The sequence below is a fragment of the Lipotes vexillifer genome, unplaced genomic scaffold (assembly GCF_000442215.2).
Source record: "Lipotes vexillifer unplaced genomic scaffold, Lipotes_vexillifer_v1.1 scaffold390, whole genome shotgun sequence".
Classification (NCBI taxonomy): Eukaryota; Metazoa; Chordata; class Mammalia; order Artiodactyla; family Lipotidae; genus Lipotes; species Lipotes vexillifer.
In genome coordinates this window covers 3,230,095-3,246,427 of record NW_006784503.1, presented here as the reverse complement: position 1 = coordinate 3,246,427, position 16,333 = coordinate 3,230,095, and the positions used below count along the sequence as shown (strand labels likewise).

General features: G+C 50.1%; 1 non-coding gene across 1 annotated transcript; it reads right to left on the bottom strand.

The window, feature by feature from the left end:
• Window positions 1–2,902: 2,902 nt before the first annotated feature.
• On the bottom strand, window positions 2,903–2,975 carry TRNAE-CUC (transfer RNA glutamic acid (anticodon CUC)). The gene has a single exon. It is a non-coding gene; the product is annotated as a tRNA-Glu (tRNA).
• Window positions 2,976–16,333: the final 13,358 nt, after the last annotated feature.

The following is a 16,333-nucleotide window of genomic DNA, read 5'->3' as shown; positions in this document are numbered from 1 at the left end:
TCCTTCCCCACCGTCAGTCTGGGTGTCCTGATTTTTGGAAAATGACCACCATGCACAGCAGATTGTACCCCAAGACGTCTGCAGGGAAGCACATCACGTGTGACCTTCATGACCTGTCCCATCCCAGCTGCGCTAACATCTGGAAGCTTCTGTCATACGGAGCACTTCCCACGGGCGGACCCATTCACTCCGCTTGACAGCCTGCGGTGAAGCCCAGACAGACAGCCTGCCTTCTGAGGCTTGAGACTGGTGTCCCAAGGAGTGAGGGAGCTGCCTCGGGGCACACAGCATGGGCAGAAATGTGTGTTTGTGTCTGAGCTTCAAGCGGGGACCTGTGGTCCATTGTTTTTCCGTCGTCACCGCTGTGCTTCTCTTGCAAGAAGGAAAACTCGCCGAGCACCTCTCTGGGCTGTCCCCGGGGAACCCCGCGAGGACCTCACAGGGCAGAAAGTGGGGAGCACACAGAGAGCCGCCAGTGTGCCTCGACTGCCAACACGGAGAGAGAAGCTGCAGGACCAGACCCCCCGTGGGGCCATTGAGCTGGGAGGAGGTGTCTGCACAGCTAAGAGCAGGAACAGCCCAGAGAGGTAAGAAAGGGCGGGGCCTGCAGACAAGGGGCGGAACTTTCAGGGTCACTTTATTTTTTTAAAATTTTATTTATTTATTTATTTTGACAAGTGGTATTGCTTTATATTTTTTTTTCCTTTTCATCATTAATCGTGAATACTACATTTAAAAAACATCTTTATTGGAGTATAATTGCTTTACAATGGTGTGTTAGTTTCTGCTTTACAACAAAGTGAATCAGCCATACATATACATATATCTCCATATCTCCTCCCTCTTGTGTCTCTCTCCCACCCTCCTTATCCCACCCCTCTAGGTGGTCACAAAGCACAGGGTCACTTATTTAATTCTTGAATCAGGTTCGGAGGGAGGAATGCTGAGTTCCAATCCCTGCTTCTCAGAGATGAAGAAACCCAGGCTCAGAGAGGTTGTGCGACATGCCCAAGGCTACACAACTGCAAATGGATTATCAGAAGCCCAAGTCCCAGGGTCTGACCTCTGGTCCGGGGATGGCACCTCAGAAACACCAGCCCCAGGCGCTGGCAGGCACCAAGCTCCCTGCTGGCTGCCCAGCCGGCAGAAGCGGTGGCGCTCTCAGCTGGAAGCCTGCCTCCAGTGCTGAGTCACTCTGGCCCCTGGCTGGTGTGGGCAGGAGGAAGGTGGCTGCCCGGGCTGTGGTGACCGCTTGGCCCTTTGCTCCCCAGGGTTCCCAGCAGCCTGGGTTCACATGGCCTGGCCAGCTGTGGACAAGCCAACCCACCGGCCCCTGCAGGGCCTGGCGAGACCCCAACCCTCGCTTGTCACTGCGTGTTTACTGGGCTGGGGCTGCCCCATGCCCCTCAGCGTGCTCGCAGATTGGGCCGTGCCGGCAGGTAACCCATCATCGTGAAGCCCCGCCACAGTGCTGGGAGGGAGCAGTACAGGGCCGGAGGGCGCTCAGGGAGGCCACGTTGAGCTGTGAGACGAGCCTGTGAGTAAAATAAGTGGAGAAGGTGACAAGGGCCTTCGCCGCGGGGCTGGCGTGGGCAGAGCTGCCTGCGGGGAGGCAGGAGGGATCCCAGGGTGGCCCGTGCAGGCTGGCCGATCGGGGAGGCCAGGGAGAGGGGAGGCCGGCTTCTGCTGTTAGGGGCCTGCTGGCTTGTTGTGGGCACTGATTCCTCAGCAGTCTCCACTTTGCTCAGGTGCTGGGTGGGCTCTTGGGCAGGGAAGACTGGCCCGGCTGGCCGAGGGGTCCTGCCTCAGGAGCAGCCAGTGGTGAGGACGGCTTGAAGGGCTCAGTGTCTCATGTCTTCACTGAGCTCAGAAGATGGAGGTCTTGGGCACAAACCCTGTGGGGAAGGTCCCCACCCTGTATATTCTTACCCAAATGCACATCTCTGACGGGGAGTCCCTTCCGGAGAGCAGGCCTGTCAGGGCCTCACCTGACTTCCACACAGGCAGGCCTGGCCCTTGCTTGCCTCTGCCCTCGGCCGGGGCTGCAGAGGGCCGGTGAGCTCAGTGCTCTGCTCCCTCTGAGCTGACGGTCTTTTCTGGCAAATCTGGACAGCCTCCCGGGACGGTGGAGGAGGTGAGAAGAGCCCCTGAAGCAATCCAGCAAATCCCCTCCTCGCAAAGCAATGCCCAGCACCACTGCAGCCTCAACCCTGCAAGAGAAACAACAAAGCCAGGTGCTTTACTGTCTGCAAAGCGCTTTCAGCTTCCTTTTCTCGCTGATGTCCTGGCCACCCTCCACCTGAAGACAGTGATGCTGAGAGCTTCTGCTCTGGGAGGGGGAGGCGCAGTGCGTGTCCGGAGACCCAGGCTCTGGAGCTGCCAGAGGCTCAGGGCATGGCCCAGGCCTGCCTTCCCCTCCCTACACCTGTAACTGACACACGGGGGCGTTGGTGGGGGGATTATTTCAGACCCTGTACCCCTAGAGCCTCCCATGAGGCTCTAGACCATGCGCCTGAGAGGCTGGGGATAATGCTGGGGGTTCTGTTGGCAGCTGGTCTGAACTCCAGAGACAGCGGACAGAGAAGGAGCCATATTCTCCCCAAGTCAGGACAGGATGCTGCCCAGTCAGCCTGGGTTAGCCCATCACCAGGACCAATTTTAGAACATGTTTATCACCCTGAAAAGAAACCCTTTAGCAGACACCTGCCCATTTCACTCCAACACAGCCTCAACACAGCCCTAGGAAACCACGAACCTACCAGGAGAATAAAATGCTTTTACATTGGAGGTTAGATCTTTGCAGATCCTAAACCTGTCTGAACAGTGTAGATACGAATGTATGCTGACTTTTTCTTTCTTTTCCCTTTTTTTCTGCCACACCACATGGCTTGTGGGATCTTAGTTCCCTGACCAGGGGTTGAACCCGGGCCCTCGGCAGTGAGAGTGCAGAGTCCTAACCACTGGACCACCAGGGAGTTCCCTGTGCTGTCACTGACATTTCCTTTCTTTCTTTCTTTCTTTTTTTTCTTTGACATTTCCTTTCACTGGAAAACCCCTAAGACCCCCACCCCCTGCCCCCAGTCAATATTCCATCTTGACGCTCTCCCTTTAAAGTATACAAAGTATTTTTTATTTCAACTACTTTTTCATGGAAATCTTTCTAAGATATTGTGAGAATTGCCCCAACAGTCATTCTCTTCCTGTTCCTTAACAACAGGATCCCAAATTTATTTGCAGCTGCAAAGATCTCATTTAAGGACTACACATTTTCCAGCTTCCTTATTGGAAGGTGTAACTATATAACAAAGTTCTGGCCAGTGAGATGTGAGCAGAAGTGTTGTGTGGCACTTACTTTCTCTTTAGAAAGGAGGGAGATGGCTCTTTTCCCTTTTTTCATCCTTCTGCCTAGAAAAAGTATGTAAGTGTTGGAGCTTTTGCAGCCATTCTGGGCCATGAGGGGACTTTGAGACTAAAGATGATGCAAGGAGGAAAAACACAAAAATAGAAGACCAAGTCCCAGTCACCTGGACAATTTTAATCCCAGACTTCCTGTCTTTGGGCTATTTCCTGTCTCTGGGTTTCTCAACTTTATTGAGTTATAGTTTACCTAAAATAAATTGCACCCATTTTAAGTGTACAGTTCAATGAGGTTTGATGTATGTATATACCCATGCAACCACCATCCCAATCAAGATATAGAATATCCCCGTTACCCCCAAAAGTTTCCTTGTACCTTTTTGTAGTCAATCCCCACCCCCTTCCTCCATATACCTACTCTATCTCCTTTCTGTCCTATAGATTAGTTTTGCCCTGGTCTACTTTTATAAGAGAAAAAACTAAATGTTTACTTTGCTGAAGCCAGTATTTCTTGGGCCTTTATTATTTGCAGCTGATTCTAATGCAGAATTGAATATCGATATATTACACAGTCTCAAATAGAGGCTCCTAAACACATTGTATGTGACATGTTTTTTATAACTTCAGACTATTGTTAGATATCCTGTGTCTTTGATTGTTCCCTGGGAAACAGATTTGGAGGTGAGATTTTCAGGCAGTAGGTTTATTAGGGAGTGCCCTTGGGGACACACCTCTGCAGTAAGCAAGAGACACAGAATGAGGCAGCTACAACAGAGCCTCAGCCATCCTCACAGGGAGCTCTGAGGCTGGGTAGACCTTCAGAGACGTCCTGAGCTGGGTCCCCAAGCTAACAGTTACTGGATGTGGGCTGTCCCTGGGGACTGGTGAACCTTAGGCCAGGCAGCTCTTTTCACTCAAGGCAGTTCCCAGGGAAGGATGAGCCGAGAGCCATTAGTAGCCAGCACTCCCAGCAGCTGAGGTGTACATGTCTTGGGTCTGATGGTGAGTCTGGGGGGTGCATCACAGCAGCCATGGTACCGCGAGTTCCGGGTGGTATCCTCAGGGCAACTCAGGGGCGTGGGAGTGGCTTGCACTTGCCTGGCAAGATCTTACATCCCTCTTGGGGCAGATGCCTGGCTCTGTGGGCCCTGAAGCTCTCAGAGCAGCAGAGGCCTGATCTTGGGGGCAGGGCCATGAGTTGTCAAAGAAGCTGGTCTGCTCTGCTTCTGCTGGACCTTCTGTGCGCTTCTCCTGGATTCCCTCTGGACAGCCCCTCCTACACCCCCTCACTGGGGAGGCTGTGGCATCAGATGCCTTCTCTCACTGTCTCTTAAGCTTCCCCTCATAGGGGCTGTCTTTGCACACCCTGACTTTGGCAGTGCCTCCTCCTGTCCTGGCCCTTCCTTAATTTTGAGCTTTACGGTGACTTTGACCCTGCTCGAAAGACATGAAATTTTAACATCCTTCTGAGCTACTCACATTCCTCTGTTGTGAGAATTGTTTCTAATATCCTGCTTTATTTTGCCAACTAAGGCTGAAGCTTCTATAGAATTCGGTACCTGGGCTTCATAACAACTGTCTCCTCCACGCCAAGGGCCCTTCCCTTGGTTTGAGGGCTGCATTCCAAAATGTTGAGGTTCCTGGCACTTTGACTTTTAGATTAGCCGGACTTTACCGTACATCAGAACTGGAGACTTAATATCAAATAAAATGTGGGTCAAGGGATACTATTCATGTTACTTTTTAATGAGAACTATTTAAAATACAGGTAAGTACTGGGACTTCCCTGGCGCTCCAGTGGTTAAGACTCCACGCTTCCACTGCAGGGGGCACAGGTTCAACTAAGATCCCGCATGCCACGAGGCGTTGCAAAAAAAAAAAAACAAACAAATAAATAAAATAAAATACAGGTAAGTACAGAGAATATCAGACACATATGCATCCACAACAGAGTGGCTGTCAGGACATAGTGGCTTCTTTTTTTTTTTTTTTTGCCCTGCCGCTAGGCTTGTGGGACCTTAGTTCCCCGAGCAGGGGTTGAACCCGGCCCTTCGGCAGTGACAGCGTGGAGTCCTAACCACTGGACTGCCAGGAAATTCCCATGTAGCTAATTTTCTATTTGAGCAACCAGTTTCATATCTTACTCTATTATTGTCTCAAGTTTCGGCACAGTTTTTAATATGTAACCAAAATAAATGTTTGTAATGACTTGAGAAACACATATCTGTATTTATCAATTATATTAAGGAACTGTCCTTTTAGGCTACACTCCCTGCTCGAACCCACTTTCCAGACAAAACTGTGAACAGATTTACAAATATACATAATTTATATATGCACACTTTTCATTTAAAAATATTTTATTGAACATCTACTATGTTCCAGGTACCGTCCCAGTTGTTAGGTGAGTCGGTATACTGGTGTACTGAACATAATCCCTTCTCAAGAATCTAAAATCATTTAAATTATAAGACACAAAAACATAAAGCAAATAATCGTTCAAGACTGCATATTTTTCTTTGCCCATGCAAAGCAGACACATACATTAAATGATTATTCCAAAATCAAATGGGTTATTTCAATTCGTATCTTTTTTTTTTTGCAAAATCTATATGTATCTCTCTATATACATATTCGGCAGTGAAAGTGCAGAGTCCTAACCACTGGACTGCCAGGGAGTTCCCCTAAATCGTGGCTTCTTTTTTTTTTTTTTTGGCCATGCTGCGAAGCCTGAGGGATCTTAGTTCCCCGACTAAGATCAAACCTGTCCCCCCTGCAGTGGAAGTGCAGAGCCCTAACCACTGGACCGCCAGAGGATTCCCTTCATATTTTTAGAAATAATGTATGTCAGGTATCAGTGAAGCCCCCTTCCATCACTCCAGTCTTTTTCCCACACTGCCCTGTTCCAGAAACAATGCTTAACATGAATTAGTGACATTCTTTTTCAGTCCATTTCGATACTCTTGCTATATTTGTATATATTTACACCAATATACATTGTATTGTATGTTTTACATAAACCTAAACAGTAACATACCATACAGTTTCCATTCCTTGCCTTTTAAAAAAATTCAGTGCTGTGTTTTAGATCTGTCTGCGTTAATTCAGATACATCTAGTTAGTTGATTTTAACTGCGGTTTATAGGAGTCCGTCGTGTGAATATAATGTGATTTACTTACTCATTTGCTGAATGCTGGACATTGAGGCTGCTTTCAATTTTCACTCCTCCTTTGTTGCAGTGATGTTCTTGCACATGGCCTTCTGGCTTCTGCACAGAGGTTTTCTTGGGGTGTATAACCAGAGGGGGTGGCAGTTGCTGGACGGAACGGTATTTGCCTTTCTGCTTTACTAGATGTTGCCAAATTGCCCTCCAAAGCGTTTGTCGCAATTTCCCCTCCATGTACTCGAGTCCCTTACTTGCTCACACCCTCTTCACTGCTTGGTGTTGGTAAGGAGTAACCCTGTCTCTCTCGTGGTTGCTTTATTTTGTCTCAGCTGCTGAGGAGGCTGGACATCTTTCATGCTTATTGGCCACTCGGATTATTTCTTCTGTGCAATTCCTTTTTCACTTTATAAAAGGATTTTGCCCTTCAAGTTTCTTTTAATGTCATGTTCTTGCAATACTAAAAAAAAAAAAAAAAAAAAAAATGTAGCCCCACAGGTCATGTGAAGCTGCAGGGAAAAACTCTTACATAGGAGTCCAGGGCAGGGTCTAGCTCCCACCTCGATGTTATTATCTATATGATTTGGGGTAAATATCGTCCTCTCTGGTTTTTAAAAGTTTATTTTTCAAGTGTACAATTCAGTGGTTGTAAGTATATTCACAAGGCTGCACAGCCATCTTCCCTGTCTAATTCCAGAAAGAAACCCCGCACCCACTAGCAGTCACTCGTCCTCCATTTTCCTCAAGTCTCAGACTCTGGCAGCCACTAATCTACTGTCAGTCTCTATGGATTTGCTTATTCTGGACACTTTGTGTAGCTCCTTTCACTCAGCACGATGTTTTCAAGGTTCAACACACTGTAGCATGTATCCGTGCTTCGTCTCTCTTTAGGGCTGAATAATATTCCACTATTATGGATAGACCACATTTTCCTTTTTTCCTTATTTTGGCCGTGCTGCACTGCACGGCTTGTGGGATCTTAGTTCACTGACCAGGGATTGAACCCGGGACCTCAGCAGTGAGACTGAAGAATCCTAACCACTGGACCACGAGGGAATTCCCAAGACCACATTTTTTTTTTTTTTTTTTTTCTTGCGTTATGCGGGCCTCTCACTGTTGTGGCCTCTCCCATTTGCGGAGCACAGGCTCCGGACGCGCAGGCTCAGCGGCCACGGCTCACGGGCCCAGCCGCTCCGCGGCATGTGGGATCCTCCCGAAACGGGGCACGAACCCGCGTCTCCTGCAACGGCAGGCGGACTCTCAAGCACTGCGCCACCAGGGAAGCCCCCAAGACCACATTTTGTTTATCCATTCCTCAGTAGGCGGACTTTGGGTTATTTCTACTTTGTAGATGTTATGAATAGTGTTGCTACGAACATTCATGCACAAGTTTTGGGGTAGACACATATTTTCATTTCTCTTGCATATATACCCAAGGGGAAAATTGCTGGGTCATGTGGTAACTCTCTGTTTAACTTTTTAAACAGGTGCCAGACGCCACAGCCATGACACCATTTTATATCTGCTCCCCACCAACCAGCAGTGGACGGAGATTCCAGTTTCTCCCCATCCCACCAACACTTGCTATCGTCCATCTTTTTGACAATAGCAACCCTACTGGGTGTGGAGTAATCTCACCGAGGTGTTGATTTGTATTTCCCTGATGACTAATGATGTTGATCATCTTTGTTTTTTTTTTTTAATATTTATTTATTTGGCTGTGCTGTGTCTTAGTTGCAGGATGTGGGACTTTTAGTTGCAGCATGTGGGATCTAGTTCCCTCACCAGGGATCGAACCCAGTCCCCCTGCATTGGGATCGTGGGGTCTTAGTCACTGGACCACCAGGGAAATCCCTTGATCATCTTTTCCTGGTGTGTGCTCATTGGCCCTGCATATATCTTCCTTGGAGAAATGTCCATTCAAGTCCTTTTCCATTTTTAAATTGGGTTGTCTTTTTATTGTTGAGTTGTAAGTGTTCTTTATATATCCTAAATAAAAGTTCCTTAGATATTTAAGTTGCAAATGTCTTGTTCCATTTTGCGGGTTGTCTTTTCACATTATTGAGAGTGTACTTTGAAGCACAAAAGTTTTATTTATTTATTTGTTTGGTTGCGCCGGGTCTTAGTTGTGGCAGGTGGGCTCCTTAGTTGTGGCTCACCAGTGAAGCACAAAAGTTTTAAATTTTGATGTCTAACTTGTCAGTTTTTTCTTTGGTTGCCTGTGTTTTGGGGTCATAGCTAAGAAACCATTGCCTGATCCCCAGTCAAAAGAGTTATGCTTACATTTCCTTCTAAGAGTTTTTTATAGTTTTAGCTCTTACATTTAGGTCTTTGATCCATTCTGAGTTAAATTTTTGTAAATGGTGTGAGGTAGGGGCCCAACTTCATTCTTTTTCAAGTGACTATCTAGTTGTTCTAGTACCATTTGTCGAAAAGACTATTAAGCACTCGAATCGCATCTAATCCGAACTGAGATGTGCTGTAAGTACAGAACATACACTGAATTTCAAAGACTTAGTATGAAATAAAAATAATGCAAAATATCTCATTCATAATTTTTAGATTGATTACATGTTGAACTAATAGTTTTTATAGATTGGATTAAATAAAATGTATCATTAAAATTAATTTCAGGGCTTCCCTGGTGGCGCAGTGGTTGGGAGTCCGCCTGCCAATGCAGGGGATGCGGGTTCGTGCCCCCGTCCGGGAGGATCCCACGTGCCGCGGAGAGGCTGGGGCCGTGGGCCATGGCTGCTGAGCCTGCGCGTCCGGAGCCTGTGCTCCGCAACGGGAGAGGCCATAGCAGTGAGAGGCCCACGTACCGCAAAATAAATTAAAAAAAAAAAAAATTAATTAATTTCATCTGTGTGGTTTTACTTTTAAAATTGTGCCTGCATATGTGGGTTGTGCTGTCTTTCTGTTGGAATTTGGACACCGTTGGCTGGAAGAAGGTACAGGAGTGCAGGCTGTTCCTTGCACCGCACAGTAGCTGTGGAACTGTTGCAGGCACACACCTATTGTCCTGCTCAGGGCATGTACCAATTTCTCAGGCACCAGGAGCTCTATTTCCCAGAAAAGAAGCCATCAGGAGCAGAGCTGGAAAGGCAAGCAGTCTTTTCCCGAATGAACTGGTTTGAAACAGTGGTCAAAGCCACTGTTTGTGTTTGGCTTTGGGTTTTGTGCTTTCGAGGGAGCCTTATGCAGCCAGACAGACTCTGGGCTGCTTCCCACCTCATTCACTGACATGGAAACGATGTCAGGCCTGGCGGGCAGAGCCCTGGGCTGGGGGCTTCGGCTTGCGGAGGCTGGAAGGCTGCTGCCCCGATGCCTTCTCCTGCACTGGGTAACCACGTTATCCACAGCTGTGTTGTGCATGGACACACGCCCTGGCCCATCTTGCTCTGCAAATCAACAACATGCATCTGCCCTGGGGAAATCAACAACAGGCATCTGCCCTGGGGGCTCTAGAGCAACCCACCCGCCTATCCTTGTGGAGCCACCGCTGTAAGATCAACACACTGGGTCCTTGGTCTGCACTGCAACAGGGGACAAAGGCATTTCCCATTCCGAGGTGCATCTGAATGCGCCTCTCCCTGTAGCCACCTGAAGGCAGAGCACTCATGAGGAAACAGCTCAGAGAGGGTAGCTGTTCTTGTCCAAGTAACACAGCTAAAACCTGTCGGAGCCGGGACCGGAACCCAGGTCTCCTGACGGATTCACTGAGATGATTTTCTTTATACCTTTGTTCTGAGTCAGCTCGCCTTTGGTGTGACGATGATGTTGGTGCTGATGAAGGTAATGCACTGATCATTTACTGAGTTTCTCTCATACCATAGGCCCTTGTACACACATTTGCCTCTCTTAGTGCAGGGGAGACATTAATATCCACATTTTATAAATTAGGAAATCAGAAACCTGGTTTATCTTGACCCCCCCCCGGAGCTTGCAAGGATGAAGGGGAAAGGGGGATCCATCAGAACGTGCCCCTGAGTCACATTCCCTGGGTGACCCATGGGCCACAGCATCATCTTTGGGGGCCGCCACAAACACTGGTGGACCTCAGGGATAAGCAAGATGGGCTAATGGTTCAATTTCCCCACCTCTGAGCATCCACTGACCAGAGGCAGGTCCAGTGATTCTTACTGTCGGTGCTGCCAGCCAGTTCTCTGACTGTTTCCTTTGCGTTGAGCTTCTGGGGTCAGGAGAAGGGCGGGCAGCCAGAGGGGCCACCGTCACCCGCTCTATTCCTGGCAGCCACACTGTAATTACCAACGAAACAGTGACAGAATAAAAAGAGGACCTGGAAACAAGCGGGCCTCCACCTTCTCAAACATTCCGGAGCAGGGGTTTGTGAGCTAGAGCTTCATCTATTTGAAAGGACCTCCCTAGTAAGATGCACACTCAAGTTCAGCAAAGCAGGACAGATAGTTTCTTTAAATAGTATTTTTCTGTTGCCTGTGTGGACCCGGCACAGTGACACTGAGTCTGGCTTTAAAGCTGGCTGTCCCTGATTCTGATATGCAACCTTACACACCTCATTTCTCCAAGCAGAAGTGTCCTCGTCTGTAAAATGGGGGGGAAATAATCTCAAGAATGTTAGATGTGGTATATGTAAAAGTGCTTCCAAGACAACATCATACCCCAGACATAGAAAACAAACTTACGGTTACCAAAGGGAAAAGGGGGTGGGGAGGGATAGATTAGGAGTTTGGGATTAACATATGCACACTACTATACATAAAACAGAAAACCAACAAGGACCAAAGGGACAAAGTACCCGTTGTCGTACCCTAACCTGTACCCTAAACAGTACCCGTTCCCTAACCCTAACCCTAACCCTAACCCTAACCCTTACCTATAGCACAGGGTATTATACTCAATATTTTGTAATAACCTATAAGGGAAAAGAATCTGAAAAAGGATATATATATTTATATATATATAAAACAATCACTTTGCTGTACACCTGAAACATTGTAAATCAACTATACTCCAATAAATTAAATAAATAAAAAGAAGACAGACTCTAAAAACAAAATTTGTACATAAAAAGTCAAATAGATGAAAATATTTAATATCTGTCTCATGCAGAACGTGGATGGTAATCTTTATCTCCAAGGAGATTTTAGAAAGGATAACAAAAAAGGAAGTGTTTTGTAATAACCTATAAGGGAAAAGAATCTGAAAAAGAATATGTATATATATCTGAATCACCATCCCGTGCACCTGAAACACAGCATTGTAAATCAACTACACTTCAATTAAAAAAAAAATCATAAAAGATATTATTAAGAATAATCAGAGTCATTCCTGTTAAGTTTTCACAGCTATCATATGGAAAACAAGTCGTATGACACCTGTTATGTGTTGAATTGTTCCCCTGTAAAGATGTTGATGTCCTAACCCCTGGTACCTGTGAATGTGACCTTATTTGGAAATAGGGTCTTTGCAGTTGATTAAAGTGGGGTCAGGAAGGTGGGCTCTAATTCAATGACTGGTGTCATTATGAAAAGGGGGAATTTGGACACAGAGACAGACACACACAGAGGAAAGCTGACATGAAGATACAAGGAGAAGACAGCAACCTGTGAGCCAAGAAATACCCGACGCTACGGAAGCTGGGGGAGTGGCCTGAAAAGACTCCCTCACAGCCCTCAGAAGGAACCGACCCAGCCAACACCTTGATCTTGGACGCTCAGCCTCCAGACTATGAGGCAATAAATATCTGTAGTTTAAGCCACCCAGTTTGTGGTACTTTGTTACCAAAGCCCCAGGAAACTAATGTAACACGCTACTCTGAACTTGCCTGCTTTCTTGCTCTGTTGATTAAATCCACACGTGCTTATTTATTATTTTTTAAAATTTATTTATTTAATTTATTTATTTTTGACTGCATTGGGTCTTTGTTGCTGCACGTGGGCTTTCTCTAGTTGTGGTGAGCGGGGGCTACTCTTCGTTGTGGTGCGCGGGCTTCTCATTGCGGTGGCTTCTCTTGCTGCAGAGCACCGGCTCTAGGCGCACAGGCTTCAGTAGTTGTGGCTCGCGGGCTCTAAAGCACAGGCTCAGTAGCTGTGGCTCCCAGGCTTAGTTGCTCTGTGGCATGTGGGATCTTCCCGGACCAGGGCACGAACCCGTGTCCCCTGCATCAGCAGGCGGATTCTTAACCACAGCACCACCAGGGAAGCCCCACATATGCTTATTGAGTGACCACTGCATGCTCTCCACGAAGCTTCCTAAGGGGTATTGAAGGAGCTGCAGACACAGAAAGGAAGATTCTCGGTTGTATCTCACCTGAGGGAGAACATGCCTTCCTTAGAAGTTCAGAGAAGGGAAAAGTACATCTGAGCTGAGGGATGGAGGGCCGGGTGGGACCAGGTGGTTAATTCTGATCAGTGTATGAGGCGGATGTGCTGTGTGCCTCCTCCAGGGCTGGCTCCTAAGGACCCCTGAGACCCCCGGCCGGCGCTCTCTCTTCTCTGATTGCTGGCTGGTAGCCGAGGGGCCAGTGGAGGCCTCAGAAGCCCTGAAGGAGGGTGGTGGACTCTCTAGCTGGAAGGGCTAGGGTTCCTGAGTGCTTGTACGGACTCCTCCCCATGCCCCCTGACCTGCACTGAACTGCACCCTGAGTGAGAAGTAGGGTCGTAAGTGTGGCCACAGCAGAACGTAACCTGCCTCCACTACCCCAGGCTGACAGGCCTGGGCTGGGCATCTGAGTCAGGGCACCTCAGCTGTAACCCTACCCTCTGCGTGGATATGCTACCAGAAGCCTAGGCAATGACCTTGGCCACTGGTCTCTGCTGAGAAGGAAAGACAGAGCCCTTGGGTGCCAGAGCTGGGTCCCGATGACATCACCACAGCCCGGCACTGCCCCTGCTGACGGTCATTACAGCATTTAATGCTTGAAGCAGGGCCCCAGGAGACGAACTCCCTGCAGGTTTAGTTCTATCATTTGTCTGCAGAGAGAGGGGTCTGGGATCAGACCACATTTTCTGCCAGCTCCAGGCCAATTCCCCCCAAAGCTGCCCATCACCATTTCTCTGTGCAGCCTCCTGTGTAGTGGGAATTCACTTACTGTGCTTTTGCGGGGGAGGATTTGAGGGAGGATTTGAGTTCTCCCCTGGAGACGCTAGAAAGACAGTTTGTCTCAGCCTAACACTATCTCCCAGCTCCACATTTATGGCTGTTTCTGTGGTTACATTTCTTTGGGGATGTTTGGGGTGGGTGGTGATGGTAGTGGGGTGGTGGTGGTGATGGTAGTGGTGGTGGTGGTGGTGGTGATGGTAGTGGAGGGGTGGTGGTGATGGTAGTGGAGGGGGTGGTGGTGATGGTAGTGGTGGTGGTGATGGTAGTGGAGGGGGTGGTGGTGATAGTAGTGGAGGGGGTGGTGGTGATAGTAGTGGAGGGGGTGGTGGTGATAGTAGTGGAGGGGGTGGTGGTGATAGTAGTGGAGGGGGTGGTGGTGATAGTAGTGGAGGGGGTGGTGGTGATAGTAGTGGAGGGGGTGGTGGTGATAGTAGTGGAGGGGGTGGTGGTGATAGTAGTGGAGGGGGTGGTGGTGATAGTAGTGGAGGGGGTGGTGGTGATAGTAGTGGAGGGGGTGGTGGTGATAGTAGTGGAGGGGGTGGTGGTGATAGTAGTGGAGGGGGTGGTGGTGATAGTAGTGGAGGGGGTGGTGGTGATAGTAGTGGAGGGGGTGGTGGTGATAGTAGTGGAGGGGGTGGTGGTGATAGTAGTGGAGGGGGTGGTGGTGATAGTAGTGGAGGGGGTGGTGGTGATAGTAGTGGAGGGGGTGGTGGTGATAGTAGTGGAGGGGGTGGTGGTGATAGTAGTGGAGGGGGTGGTGGTGATAGTAGTGGAGGGGGTGGTGGTGATAGTAGTGGAGGGGGTGGTGGTGATAGTAGTGGAGGGGGTGGTGGTGATAGTAGTGGAGGGGGTGGTGGTGATAGTAGTGGAGGGGGTGGTGGTGATAGTAGTGGAGGGGGTGGTGGTGATAGTAGTGGAGGGGGTGGTGGTGATAGTAGTGGAGGGGGTGGTGGTGATAGTAGTGGAGGGGGTGGTGGTGATAGTAGTGGAGGGGGTGGTGGTGATAGTAGTGGAGGGGGTGGTGGTGATAGTAGTGGAGGGGGTGGTGGTGATAGTAGTGGAGGGGGTGGTGGTGATAGTAGTGGAGGGGGTGGTGGTGATAGTAGTGGAGGGGGTGGTGGTGATAGTAGTGGAGGGGGTGGTGGTGATAGTAGTGGAGGGGGTGGTGGTGATAGTAGTGGAGGGGGTGGTGGTGATAGTAGTGGAGGGGGTGGTGGTGATAGTAGTGGAGGGGGTGGTGGTGATAGTAGTGGAGGGGGTGGTGGTGATAGTAGTGGAGGGGGTGGTGGTGATAGTAGTGGAGGGGGTGGTGGTGATAGTAGTGGAGGGGGTGGTGGTGATAGTAGTGGAGGGGGTGGTGGTGATAGTAGTGGAGGGGGTGGTGGTGATAGTAGTGGAGGGGGTGGTGGTGATAGTAGTGGAGGGGGTGGTGGTGATAGTAGTGGAGGGGGTGGTGGTGATAGTAGTGGAGGGGGTGGTGGTGATAGTAGTGGAGGGGGTGGTGGTGATAGTAGTGGAGGGGGTGGTGGTGATAGTAGTGGAGGGGGTGGTGGTGATAGTAGTGGAGGGGGTGGTGGTGATAGTAGTGGAGGGGGTGGTGGTGATAGTAGTGGAGGGGGTGGTGGTGATAGTAGTGGAGGGGGTGGTGGTGATAGTAGTGGAGGGGGTGGTGGTGATAGTAGTGGAGGGGGTGGTGGTGATGGTAATGGTGGTGATGGTAGTGGAGGGAGTGGTAGTGGTGGGGGTGTGGACATATTTGCTCGTCTCTGACCCAGATTTTCTGAGGCTGCTGGCAAGGGGTCTTGGGAAGCACAGACTCTGATGTTTGTCTGCTAGCTGCTCACGCGTGCCATGGCAGGCAGACGGGAAAGTGCAGGAGACACCTGTCCACCTGCCCAAGGCCCAGGGATTCTCAGTCCCTGGGACTAAGATGGCAACCAAGCCCCTTCCTGGGCAGAGACTGACGCCCCACAGCATGTCAAGGAGGGAGGGGCCCGAGGAAGCCAGCTCCTCGTCCCGTCCATTTTATGGGTGGGGAAACCGAGGCCGAGGTAGTCCAAGGGATTTGTCAAAATGGCCTAGAGTCAGCAAAGGCAACCAGAACTGGAACCCAGGCCTCCGTTCTCCTGGCCCCGGGCTCCTTCCCTGAACCAGGCGCGGGAATGCTTGTGGCATCTGCTCACGGGACGGGTGGTGAAAGGGACCAGAGGGACCTGGCAGGCAGCCTGCGGCGACTGAAGCCTTTTTCCCTTCTGGGCCACCCGGGCCGCACTTCCGGAAGAGGGCTCGGGGTCGGCCCCTCCCGCGTGCCGCCTCCAGGCCTCTCCCACACCCTCAGGCCAGAGGCCAAAGGTTCGGGAGGCGGAGCCGGTGCTTGGCTCCGCCCCTGCTCCGAGATGCACGCGGGGCTAAGACCGGGTCAAGGCCTCAGCCGGGCAGAGAGTGCGCTAGAGAGGAGCAAGGGGCCGGCGTTGGTAGAGCGGAGGCCGGGCGCTGCAGGGCCACAAGGGGGCGTGGTTAGGGACGGGGGCGTGACCTGAGTGGGTTGATGGGCAGGGCTAAATTGGGGCGTGGTCGAGGCGGGGGCGGGTCCGCAGGAAACTTGAGCTCCCACCCCGGCCGGGCGCCCCGCCTCCGGGCCCCGCCTTCTCGTCCCTTCCTTCCCCGGTCTGGCAGGCGGGCCGCGGCGACTGCAGACGGCGGACTGGCGGATCGGCGGACTGGCGGGC